We start from the raw sequence: 8921 nt of genomic DNA on the forward strand, positions 1-8921 counted from the left end.
GGTTCTCTGTGTCCCTAGGACAGACCTGTGGGTGGGACATACAGGGAGATGAGACTTTGGCCCCGTATAAGGAGGGAGTCTCCATGCAGACAGAGCGGTCTGTGGGTGATGTGGGTAGTGAGCCCCCTGTCTCAGGAGGTATGCAAGCAGAGGCTGGTTGACCGCTTCTCAGGGATGCCGTGGAGGGTTTCACAGGATGCTCCCTCTGCTCCTTCAGACCTTGCCTACTCCCAACAAGGAATGAACTGTCCCATTACCCCAGATCTTACCCCACCCTCTACCTGCTGACTCCTCCAGCCTTGGCAGGGGTGACCTTCAGGAGCCCCTGCAGGCTGAGCGGAGCTGTGGTTCCTGCTCACCTGATGGGCCCCCAGGCCCCTCTCATTGCTCAAAGTTTGCCTGGAGAAGCCTCACCTTGCCTCCCCCACCCCATGCCCCTGGCCGGGAGGTGAATGTCACCGTTCTCTCCTGAAAAGAAAGTGCCTAGGAAACGGGGTGGGAGGTGGCGTGCAGGCAGCCTCAGTGGGATGTGACATCTCTCAGGACAGGTACCAGGGCAGCTGCATTTGCCACTTCTTCTCCTTCACTGTCAAGCAGCCCGAGACCTTTCCAAGGTGTTCCAAAATTTTCCCTTAAACCCCAGGCAGAGCTGCTGCGATCGGTGCCTGGCACCGGCCCTCTGGGTCAGCTGCAGCTGCCCTGCGGCTTTCCAGGGCTTGGCATTCCCTCTGTTACGGAAGCCCCTTCCACTCTTCTGCCACAGCATCAGGCAAAAAGAGCCCTCTCAGCGTGAAATTGTTTACAAAGATCCTTCGCTCCCGCCTTCCCACCTGAGCCTCTGTGGGGCCAGGAGTCAGGCCTTAGCTACCCATTCTATAGCTGAGAAAGCTGAGGCTGTGAGAGCAGGTCACAGGCCTCTGCCAGGTCTCAGTTCCAGACATGCTGTCCAGCTGCCTTCGGGGTCACCAGATCGAGGTCGAGTTTCAGAGCGTGAGGCCGGCTCCAGGGTCGGCTCCAGGGTCGAGGGGAGCGGGCAGCTCAGGGCGGGGCTGCCGGGCGGAGGGCACGTCACCTGCCAATCCCTGGGGTGGTTCCCGCTTGCTTGTTCTGTCATCTGGGTGGGCACACAGCTAAGAAAGGGGGAGTCAGTGGGTTCTAGGAACCCCTGTTTGTTCGGGCTGGTGCCCAGGTCTGCAGGGTGAGGTCCTCTAGCTGGCTGCAGTGGCTGCAGGTCCCCCGCCCTGCCTCTGAGACCGCGGAACCTTGTCCAACGCCCGAGGATACAGGTCCGCAGGACACTCCCCCGCAGCCCCACCCCGACGCCCCCGCACCGCAGGTGCAGAGCCAGGGCCCTTGGCACTTTCAGGCGCCCGCAAAAGTGTTTTACTCTCTTTTATAATGAAAAGAAAAAAAAATTAACTTTCAGATCAGAGTAAACGTTCGAATATGTAATATTGCTACACGGCCTCTTTAGCAGTGTGGCTGTAAAATGTGATTGTTAATATGTTTTTGTGAGAGAAGGGCCCACAAAGGCACAAGGGCTGCTTGCCGCTGGGGCTCACACCGTCCTGTCCTGGGGGGGCTGGACCCACCACCAAGGTGACCTCACTCCCCACCCTGCCTGGAAGGGCTGGGAGCGGAGCCCGAGGCCTTCCGGTGGGTTTTCCACTTCCAGGGATTACAGCTCTTTAGGGAAAGCGTCTTTGGGGCAGTTTCAATGTAAACACGGGATGCATTTAAAAATAGAAGTTGCAAATAGAAACTCTTAAAGCACGGCTTTTAGGCAGGCATTAAAGGCATTCGGACAGCTGCAAATCCAGATCTCGTATAGGCACGGGGACCCCGTGGGGAGGCTCCCCACCCCAGCAGCGGCTCCTGCCCCACTGACAGCACAGCCCCCGGGCAGGACCTGTGGGCCAGCCTGCATCCCTGCACAAGCCTCCCTCCCATCACCTGTAAAACTGCACACCCACCTCAGTGTTCCCCCCATTTTCACACCTGCCAAAACAACCATTTGTGGCTTTAAAATAAAACTCCTAGACTTCTTAGCAACGGAATGAGAAGGTCACAGTTTATAAAGAGCGGAGCGGTCTCTGGAGTGAGCTGGCCGGTGTTGCCCTCACTGTCCCCCCAGGGGCCCTGCCTGTGGGCACCTCCCGGCCTCCAAAGCCCCCTCCCGGACAGGCGCCTGAGGGCACAGGCTGAGAGGGCAGGGCGTCCTGGAGCTGCTCACACCAGTGATCGCTGTGCCTTTCGGAGCTCTGAGCCCTTGTATCAAAAACAAAGGTAGTGACTCCCGGAAACTCACCCCTTCTTAAGTGTTTTATCACCTTCTACTCTCATCCGAGCCTGGGAGGCCGTCTGAGCTGTGGAAACACGATCGTGTGCTAAATCTCTTCCCGACTCAATTCGGTTCAATCACTGCTGGCCAAGGTTGGAGTATTTACACCAGGGGAAACTGGCAAATTTGACAGAGTGAAAGTGCTAACAAAGTACATGTATCTGCAGCCGTGACATCGTGAATAACTCAAAAAATTGAGGACATTCCTTCCAGGATTCAAAAACGGCTGTTCAGTTCAGCAAAACAACCACTCATCTCATTGCCAGACACCCGCTGCTCCTCTGCAGGAATCTGCGGTCCCTCTTTCCTCCTCTTTGCTAAAATAAATGAGAGGATTATCCAACGTTCAGGTCAGAACTGCGCTTGTTTGTCAGTTGCAACCGTGGGTTGGCTGTGAATACAAGAGTTCAGCAAAAATCAGCGAAAGCGTTCTGTGAGAGTCAGTTACCTACCAGTATGGAGTTGATAACAAAGGGTACTGTCTGCCTTGTTGTTTGTCAGTTGTGTGCTGCAGTATTTATATCACTAATAGTTTGAGAACCCATTGTTCCGTTTTGTATCGCCGTTAGTATTTGTAACTCCCCTCCCTCAGCCGGGGAGGAGGTATCTTTCAGCTGGGCCTCTGGTTCTGACTGGCAGCCGGGGCCCGCGGGCCCCCCTTAAAGTTCTGGGCCTCATTCCTGCGGGGGGGCCGAGGGATTTGAGCCCCTGGAAAAGTAAGAGGCCTCCGCCGCAGGGCGGGTCTGGAAATCCCTTCTCAGCACCAGCAACGGGAGGGGGTGGGCTGGGGGGTGTCCTTCCTTCCCAGATCCTTCCGGCCCAGGGTCCGCAGGTCCCGTTCCTGCGGGTCCCCAGGCCCTTGTGAGGGGCGGTCGGCTGGCTCCGGGTGGCCGCGGCAGGAGCGCCCGGGAGGCGTGTCGATTGCTTTCTAAATGACTGCGCCTGCCTGGCTTCCTGACAAAATAACCTCTTGAGGTTACGGCTCCTTGGGGTTCTGTGTTTTTGGAACAGGCACACACAGGGGCTTTCGACGTAGCCTCCTCCGTCTTGATTTTGCGGGTTCCGGGGCACCTAGGTGCTTCCCCAGGTCTGGCACAGTCGGGCGGGGCTCCGGCATCAGAGAAGGGCCAGAGGACTGGGCGGACGTTGCAGACAGAGCAGAATTCACCTCATCACCTCCAGGGGCAGACCCAGGCTGCCCCTACCTGGGGTCCCGCCCGTGGCATCCGTCACCTGGGAGGCAGGGCGTGGAGGGAGGGGTCCTTCCCTGGCCACGCTGTGCCCTGCAGTTGCTCCTGCAGCAGCAGAGTGGACCCAAAGGTGGGTGCTGGGGGGGCTGGGGCTCCCTGTGCCCACACAGCTCCCGCTGCCTTCGTCTCAACCACCTTCATTGTTTTAAACTTCCACTTACTTAGTTCACGTTCGTTCAGTTAGAAAACTGCATCAAGAAGGAAATTAGCACGACGTATGAGCCTGCCTCCCAAGGCGCGGCTCAGACGCCGGTTGCCGGCGTGTGTCTGCTTTGTCACCTTGACGATTTGTTTTCACAATCTCCCTCTCTTTCACGTGTAGGTAACACACACACAGCCGCACAGTGTTCATGCTGTTGGGACTACGTGGCTTCCTTGGTGCGCGGTGTCGACCTCTTACTTTCAGGAAATGACACAACTGTACTTCCCCCTTGTCACTGTGCGCTCTCAACCCGAGATTTAAGAGCTGACGACTATTTCACTGAATAGACGCTTCACTTCGGGTCAGTTGCAAACGTCCTCATTCCAGACTGATTTCTTCTTTGGCCTACCACCAAGTATGTGCCCCCCCCTTTATCTTTTTGATCTCGGTTTGACTGCATCACGGGAGGGGAAGGGACCCGAGTCTGGCTTGAGCTGTGGAGGCTGCCTTATGACCGAGCATGTGAGCAATTTCGTAAAATTTCAGAGAATTTTTTTCACAATTTATCTCTTTGTTGAGCTTAACAAACATTTTGACATGTCATCATCCCCACTTTTTTTCTTATTGTGGCAAAATACACGTAATGTAAAATTTACGACGTTGGACCTTTTTAAGTGCACATTTCTGTGGCCTTAAGCACGTTAACACTGCTGCGCAGCCGTCCCCACCATCTGTCTCCAGATCTTCTTCATCTTCCCAATGGAGACCCTGTCCCTGTCAAACGCTCTTTCCCCAGTGTTCCTCCCCGAGCCCCTGGCAACGCCCAGCCTGCTTTCTGTTTCCATGAATTGGACGGCTCTAGGGACCTCACGTAGGTGGAGTCACACAGTATTTGTCTTTCTGTGGCTGGCTTATTTCACTGAGAACCATGCCCTCAAGCGCCATCCATGCACGAGCACGGGTCAGCATCTCACTTATTTTTAAGGCTGAACAGTATTCTGCTCTAGGGATGGGCCACATTTTGTTTACCCGTTTGCCTTGTCAGTGGACACCTGGGCTGCTTTCGCCTTTTGGCTACTGCAAATAGTGCTGCCATGAACGTGGGTGTGCAAATACCTATTTGCATACTTGCTTTCCATTCTTTCGGACACACACACAGCATTGGAACTGCTGGGCCACATGGTGGTCCCGCCACGCTGTTTTCTGTGCCAGCTGCATCGTGCCACCTTCCCACCAGCAGTGCACAGGGCTCCAGAGTTTCCCTGCAACCTCGCCCACACTTATTATTTTCATGTTATTTTGAAAGGACTCTGTACTTTCAAACTGTCGAGTGCAATGTTATATCTATGTATGCTCATTCTGTCAAACGTGTTGAGTATTTTGTCCAAATCCGTCCCCTTATGGGTGTTTTTCCTACCTGATTCATCACTTACTGAGAGAGGCGTTTTGTCTGAAGTCTCCCACTCACTGTGATGACTAATTGATTTCTCCTTGATACATTTTTTCATCCTTTGCTTTTAAATCTATCTGAATTCTTATATTTTAACTGTGTCTCTTATAAACATTCAGTTGCGTAGCCTTTGTTTTTATCTGGGGAATTTATTCCATTTAGATTTATTATTCTATCTTATTAAGTGGTCTCTGTTTTCCCCACTTTTGGGTGGTTTTTTTTTTTTGGCCTAATTTTAGAAAAAAAAAATGTTTATTCTCTTTTTCTTAGAGCTGTGTGGGTCGGAAGTTCTGCATTATATGGATCTTATTTTAATTTACTAGCTTAACTACTTTAGTACTTACAGTTCACAAAGTCTAAGATTGATCAGTATCTTCACTTTCTTCCAATAATACAAGGACGACTCCAACGTAAGTGCTATATCATCTGGCATTTTATTTTCATCCTGGTTTTTAGCTCACAAAGCAAATGTTTTGTTGCTGTTCAGGCAGCCAAGCTTTGTCAGAATTATTCACATATTTACCAGTATCTGCTCACCGTTACTTCTTGCATCTCAGACCTTCCGTCTGGGATCATTTCCTTCTTTCTAAAACTGGTCTTTGAGAATTTCCTTTAAGGGCCCGTGATGCAGCAGGCAGAACTGTGTGGAAATAACCCTGCAAACTCACGACAGCTGGTCTGGAGAGGGAGTCAGTGGAACGACCCCGCCCCCACCCGCCCCGCCTTCTTTCCACGGGGGGCGGGCTGCATGCCCACTCTCCCCCAGTGTCCCAGGACACGACATCGCCATCTCCAGGGCTCTTGGCAGCCTTCTCGGGACCCCGTCTTTGTAAAAAGTTGTGCTCAAAGTGGGACTTAAACTAAACAGACTTCCTCTAGGAAACACACACAATCACACTGCTGCGAAAGTTGCTTTTATGGACATTTCCCTGAGAAATATTTCTCTCTGGAAAAATAAATTCACAGGATGTAATTAAAACCATTATGTGTGTATGTTGGCCTGGGCACTTCTTAAGTGCTTCACCAAATGGGCCACCGAATAAAGAAATGAAGGCGGGCTTTGTTCACGTCTAGTAACAATGACCTTTATTAATTGTAACCCAGGGTGTTCTTCTGGTGCTTTATGGATTCAGAAGTAGCCTGCCATTGGGCCCTTGTTCAGGGCAGGCGCCCTTGGTCCTGACCCTGGTGTGACCGACCGCTGCAGGGAAAAGCAGAGAGGGCGACATTGGTGTCACCTGGATGAAGCTGACTATCTCAGTGTCCACAGACGGTTGAATGGCATGTGTTTTCTGGCTTTCGACTTCTGAGAAAATAAAAGAAATTCACTTGTCTTCAAACATCGGGGAAATTAATTTCTGAAAACGAAAGTGACCAAAGCAATGTGCTTCTTTGAGCAGCGCAGCTAAGACGAGCTGTGTGCTTGGTTGTCTGCTTTGGCCACCTTCCCGCTCTCCTTTTTCCAGTTCTTCAGGGAACTCCTCCTTCACTCCAGGCCCTGGCAGAGGACCCAGCCATGGGCTTGCACCAGTCCTTGTGGTGGGCACATGGCCCAGCAGGACAGTGAGAGTATACTCCGGGATCAATAGGTGATGTGGACTGGGAGGTTTGTCCTGCAGTTACTAAACTAGGAGCTTGAAGGCCTGTGGTGACGCAACACAGAAGAAACTGTCACGGTGGAGGCTGCACACAGAGGAAAGCAAGTCTGGAGATGGATGATACCTAGGGCCAGACTTTGAGCTCCTGGATCCAGCTGTTCCTGAAGACCACCCCATCCGTGACATCTCAATATCTAGATGTCTTGGTGAGTGTGATGGTTCACTTTTGTATGTCATCTTGGCTAGGTCATGGTGCAGGTTATTGGATCAAACAGCCATCTGAGTCTTGCTGTGAAGGTATTTTACAAATGGAATTAGCATCCATAATCAGTTGACTTTAATCAGTCGAAGGCCTCAAACCAAAAACAGGTTTCCCTGAGAAAAAGGAATTCTGCCTCAAGACTGCAGTGTAGAAACCTTGTCTGACTTTCCAGCTTGCTAGCCCGCCCTCCAAATTTTGGACTCAAGACTAGAGTAGAGCACCAACTCTTGCCTGAGTTTCTGGGCTGACAGCCTGGGTTTCAGGCTTGCCAGCCTTCACAATCATGGGAACCAACTCCTTGTTCCCAGAGCAGACTCGAAGGCAAGGATGTGTGTGCAAGTGATTTATTAAGGCAGTGCTCTGGGGAGTGGAGCAGGGAGTGGCTGCGGGACATGGAAGGGGCCCTGAAGCGTGAATCCCACCTCAGTTTGCCCTGCATCAGGCAAGGGACAGAACTCACAGGCTCTCTGTCTCACCTCCCGGCCCAGAGCCACCGGGCGCCCGCAGCGTCTGCTCCCACAGACCCGCCGGCTCTTTTTTTTTCTTACTGATTTGAGTAGAGCCTCTTCTGACAAACCATCCACTCACTGTGTGCGTGAGGGGAACCTCCTTATCTACAGACCACGGTCAAGGCTTTTAATTACCCCGGTGGCCGGACTCTGCCGGTCAGTGTGGCCGTTAGAGCGCAGCCTTGGAGCAGGGGCTCCTGGGCCGGAGGAACCTGCCTGCGGCCGACTGGCTGGCCAGGGCTCTGTCCCCAGGATGTGACCTGAGAGACCCAAGGGGGAGGCAGATGCCTGAGCTGGTCACTGGTCATGCAGGGTCAGGCTGGAATTTCTAACGCAGTGAGACTGATGGCCGAGGCAGAAGCTGAGAGAGAGCCAAGGAAGTCCCTCTGGTCCCTCTGCAGAGAGAGGGATGGGCAAACGCACAGGGACAGACCGAGGGGAGAGACTGGTGAGCGGAGGGGGGCAGAGAGGGAGAGGCAGGGTCAGAGAAGCACCGAGGTCCAGGGAAACAGTGGGAGACAGGGAAGGGGGAGAGAGAGAAAGAGAGAGCGAGAGGGAATTACCCCAAAATAGCTGCAGCAACGGTATCCCGGCCTCCATCTCACAGCCTTTCTGTGACTGTGACCTTGACATTCCTCTGCAGAGAGACGTGTGGGGCCCTCGTTGGCCCTTTGAACCCGAGCAGACCTTTGTAACTTCTTTGACCATAGAATGCAGTAGGGGTTATGTTTGCAGCTTCCAAGTGTCACAGGACACGCATCCCCCTGACTCTCTCCCCCAGCCCGGTGCTCCCACTGGAATCCAGCTGCCAGGTTGTGAGGAACACAGACCACATGGGGAGGCCACGTATGGGTGTCTCACTGGCAGCGCCAGCGAGGCCTCAGCATCACCTGTGAGCATGTCCCTTCGGACGACCCCGCCCCAGCCTGGGGCGCCCGGCAGAGGTCTTGATGCTGCGAAGCAGACAGGCTGTCCTGCAGCGCCCGTCCAGACTCCAGCCGCACAGAAACGTGGGGTGACAGGAGGACACCTGAGGACTGTTGTCTGAAGCTCCTGTTGGCTTGCCTGGCCATAGGTGCCCGGGGCAGGGGTGGGGCGCAGAGGAAGAGGTGGCATCAGAGAGAGAGGCAGGGACCGGCTTGGCACAGCAGGTCGAGGAGAGAAGCGGAGAGTCAGAGAGGCTTCCAGTTCAGGCTGGCCTTTCTAGGTCGGCTCCGCCTGACGTCCTGGCCACCCCGTGTCCCCAGCCCAAACCAAAGCCTCCCTGGGCCTGAACCAGATTCCCTGGACGTCTGGTCTGGGTTCGCTTTGCCACCTGACCACCTCTTGCAGGACCAACTCTTACCTCCCAGGGATGCAGGCACCGTCC

Source organism: Vicugna pacos, chromosome 5 (genome assembly GCF_048564905.1).
Source record: "Vicugna pacos chromosome 5, VicPac4, whole genome shotgun sequence".
NCBI lineage: Eukaryota > Metazoa > Chordata > Mammalia > Artiodactyla > Camelidae > Vicugna > Vicugna pacos.